Source organism: Musa acuminata, unplaced genomic scaffold (genome assembly GCF_036884655.1).
Source record: "Musa acuminata AAA Group cultivar baxijiao unplaced genomic scaffold, Cavendish_Baxijiao_AAA HiC_scaffold_252, whole genome shotgun sequence".
NCBI lineage: Eukaryota > Viridiplantae > Streptophyta > Magnoliopsida > Zingiberales > Musaceae > Musa > Musa acuminata.
This window is the reverse complement of record NW_027020517.1, coordinates 38123-42500: the sequence shown is the minus strand read 5'-3', so window position 1 is coordinate 42500 and position 4378 is coordinate 38123. Positions and strand designations below refer to the sequence as shown.

The following is a 4378-nucleotide window of genomic DNA, read 5'->3' as shown; positions in this document are numbered from 1 at the left end:
CAGGCACGCATCGCCGACAGAAGGGATGGGACGACCGGTGCACACCGCGAGGCGGACCCGAACCGACCCGTCCCAAAGTCCAACTACGAGCTTTTTAACTGCAAACAACTTAAATATACGCTATTGGAGCTGGAATTACCGCGGCTGCTGGCACCAGACTTGCCTCCAATGGATCCTCGTTAAGGGATTTAGATTGTACTCATTCCAATTACCAGACTCGAAGAGCCCGGTATTGTTATTTATTGTCACTACCTCCCCGTGTCAGGATTGGGTAATTTGCGCCGCCTGCTGCCTTCCTTGGATGTGGTAGCCGTTCTCAGGCTCCCTCTCCGGAATCGAACCCTAATTCTCCGTCACCCGTCACCACCATGGTAGGACCCCTATCCTACCATCGAAAGTTGATAGGGCAGAAATTTGAATGATGCGTCGCCGGCACGAGGGCCGTGCGATCCGTCGAGTTATCATGAATCATCGTAGCAGCGAGCAAAGCCCGCGTCAGCCTTTTATCTAATAAATGCATCCCTTCCGGAAGTCGGGGTTTGTTGCAGTATTAGCTCTAGAATTACTACGGTTATCGAGTAGCACGTACCATCAAACAAACTATAACTGATTTAATGAGCCATTCGCAGTTTCACAGTCTGAAATAGTTCATACTTACACATGCATGGCTTAATCTTTGAGACAAGCATATGACTACTGGCAGGATCAACCAGGTAGCACGTCCTCTACGACGCCAAGCCCAACATTGCCGACCCATTACCACAAGGGAAAGGGGGGGCAACGATGGGAAGGCCGTCATCCGTCGAAGGGCGACTAAGAAAGCCAACCAATCATGTGCCAAGAGTCCAAAGACCCATGGTACATTCTTATCCACTGCATCCAAGAGCACTCACGTGAACACTGGAGCCACTCGAGACGAGAGGTCTGAGATATGCCATCGTTCGAGGACACACAAGGTGCACGGACATCGACACTTCTCATTCATATAGGACATGAGAAGTGGATAAGCGAGGTAAACAATGTCTATTTCCAAAGGAACTAGATAGATTGTACAGGCAACACACGCATCTCCGTTCAAACAGAGTGTCATTGAAGAGACTTGCAACGTCGGTGGTCAACTGCACAATAGCAGGGAGCCCACCGCGGCATACACAATCTATCACCGCTCACATGCCGACACAGTCACCCCATCGGACAGCCCGTCGCCAACCACGAGTAACAAAGACTCAAGTGGCCGATCAAACAAGGCAATCGACGACAAGACACCGCCGTGCACGAAGAAGTACAAAGCAAGGCATTATTGCCACACAAGGAAGAAGAAGATTTCAAGCGAAGCAAAAATGGCCCAGAAACAGGCCAAAACAGCCCAAAAACGGGCCAAAACAGGACCATTTTTGGCTGCGCGAGCATAGCGACGAGATGCGGACAGCGAGCGAAGCGAGAGGCAGCACCATCCCTGCTATACAAAAGCCCCATCCAGCCCTGTGCCACCTGGGGGGTTCCAGGGTGCTGAGATGGCTGACGTTTTGCTCCACTCTCGACGGTCACCGCGCAAAGCAAGAACAGGCCAAAAACTGGCCAAAACGGCCCCAAAAACCGGGCCAAAACTGGCCATTTTTGGCATGCGCGAGCGAGCGGCGAGCGGCGGACAGCGAGCGAAGCGAGAAGGCAGCACCGGTCCCTGCTATACGAAAGCCCATCCAGCCCTGTGCCACCCGGGGGGTTCCAGGGTGCTGAGATGGCTGACGTTTTGCTCCGCTCTCGACGGTCACCGCGCAACGCAAGAACAGGCCAAAAACTGGCCAAAACGGCCCAAAAAACGGGCCAAAACTGGCCATTTTTGGCTGCGCGAGCGAGCGGCGAGCGGCGGACAGCGAGCGAAGCGAGAGGCAGCACCGTCCCTGCTATACGAAAGCCCCATCCAGCCCTGTGCCACCCGGGGGTTCCAGGGTGCTGAGATGGCTACTGTTGCTCGCGCTTTGCTCGCTCCGTGACGGTCACCGCGCAACGCAAGAACAGGTCCAAAAACTGGCCAAAACGGCCCAAAAACGGCCAAAACTGGCCATTTTTGGCTGCGCGAGCGAGCGGCGAGCGGCGGACAGCGAGCGAAGCGAGAGGCAGCACCGTCCCCTGCTATACGAAAGCCCCATCCAGCCCTGTGCCACCCGGGGGTTCCAGGGTGCTGAGATGGCTTGACATTTTGCTCCGCTCACGACGGTCGCCGCGGCACACAAGAACAGCCCAAAAACAGGCCAAAACAGCCCAAAAACGGGCCAAAACTGGCCATTTTTGGCTGCGCGAGCGAGCAGGCGAGCGGCGGACAGCGAGCGAAGCGAGAGGCAGCACCGTCCCTGCTATACGAAAGCCCCATCCAGCCCTGTGCCACCCGGGGGTTCAGGGTGCTGAGATGGCTGACGTTTTTGCTCCGCTCACGACGGTCCGCTCGCGGCACGCAAGAACAGGCCAAAAACTGGCCAAAACAGCCCAAAAACGGGGCCAAAACTGGCCATTTTTTGCTGCGCGAGCGAGCGGAGAGCGGCGAACAGCGAGCGAAGCGCGAGGCAGCACCGTCCCTGCTATACGAAAGCCCCATCCAGCCCTGTGCCACCCGGGGGGGTCCAGGGTGCTGAGATGGCTGACATTTTGCTCCGCTCACGACGGTTCACCGCGCCACACAAGAACAGCCCAAAAACAGGCCAAAACAGCCCAAAAACGGGCCAAAAACTGGCCATTTTTGGCTGCGCGAGCGAGCGGCGAGCGGCGAACAGCGAGCGAAGCGAGAGGCAGCACCGTCCCTGCTTATACGAAAGCCCCATCCAGCCCTGTGCCACCCGGGGGGTTCCAGGGTGCTGAGATGGCTGACGTTTTGCTCCGCTCACGACGGTCACCGCACCACGCAAGAACAGGCCAAAAACTGGCCAAAACAGCCCAAAAACGGGCCAAAAGCTGGCCATTTTTGGGCTGCGCGAGGGGGCGAGCGGCGAGCGGCGAACAGCGAGCGAAGCGAGAGGCAGCACCGTCCCTGCTTATACGAAAGCCCCATCCAGCCCTGTGCCACCCGGGGGGTTCCAGGGTGCTGAGATGGCTGACGTTTTGCTCCGCTCTCCGACGGTCCACCGCGCAATGCAAGAACAGGCCAAAAAACTGGCCAAAACGGCCCAAAAACGGCCCAAAACTGGCCATTTTTGGCTGCGCGAGCGGCGAGCGGCGGACAGCGAGCGAAGCGAGAGGCAGCACCCGTCCCCTGCAATACGAAAGCCCCATCCAGCCCTGTGCCACCCGGGGGGTTCCAGGGTGCTGAGATGGCTGACGTTTTGCTCCGCTCTCGACGGTCACCGCGCAATGCAAGAACAGGCCAAAAACTGTCCAAAACGGCCCAAAAACGGGCCAAAACTGGCCATTTTTGGCTGCGCGAGCAGAGCGGCGAGCGGCGGACAGCGAGCGAAGCGAGAGGCAGCACCGTCCCTGCTATACGAAAGCCCCATCCAGCCCTGTGCCACCCGGGGGGTTCCAGGGTGCTGAGATGGCTGACGTTTTGCTCCGCTCTCGACGGTCACCGCGCAATGCAAGAACAGGCCAAAAACTGGCCAAAACGGCCCAAAAACGGGCCAAAACTGCCATTTTTGGATGCACGAGCGAGCGGCGAGCGGCGGACAGCGAGCGAAGCGAGAGGCAGCACCGTCCCTGCTATACGAAAGCCCCATCCAGCCCTGTGCCACCCGGGGGGTTCCAGGGTGCTGAGATGGCTGACGTTTTGCTCCGCTCTCGACGGTCACCGCGCCAATGCAAGAAACAGGCCAAAAACTGGGCCAAAAACGGCCCAAAAACGGCGCCAAAACTGGCCATTTTTGGGCTGCACGAGCGAGCGGCGAGCGGCGGACAGCGAGCGAAGCGAGAGGCAGCACCGTCCCCTGCTATACGAAAGCCCCATCCAGCCTGTGCCACCCGGGGGGTTCCAGGGTGCTGAGATGGCTGACGTTTTGCTCCGCTCTCGACGGTCACCGCGCAATGCAAGAACAGGCCAAAAACTGGCCAAAACGGCCCAAAAACGGGCCAAAACTGGCCATTTTTGGCTGCACGAGCGAGCGGCGAGCGGCGGACAGCGAGCGAAGCGAGAGGCAGCACCGTCCCTGCTATACGAAAGCCCCATCCAGCCCTGTGCCACCCCGGGGGGTTCCAGGGTGCTGAGATGGGCTGACGTTTTGCTCCGCTCTCGACGGTCACCGCGCAATGCAAGAACATGGCCAAAAACTGGCCAAAACGGCCCAAAAACGGGCCAAAACTGGCCATTTTTGGCTGCGCGAGCGAGCGGCGAGCGGCGGACAGCGAGCGAAGCGAGAGGCAGCACCGTCCCTGCTATACGAAAGCCCCATCCAGC

The 4378-nt window shown here is 58.4% G+C and overlaps 1 pseudogene; it reads right to left on the bottom strand.

Annotated features, from left to right (window-relative positions):
* Positions 1–716, bottom strand: part of LOC135657362 (18S ribosomal RNA) — a 1811-nt pseudogene extending 1095 nt beyond the window's left edge.
* Between the last annotated feature and the right edge of the window lie 3662 nt (positions 717–4378).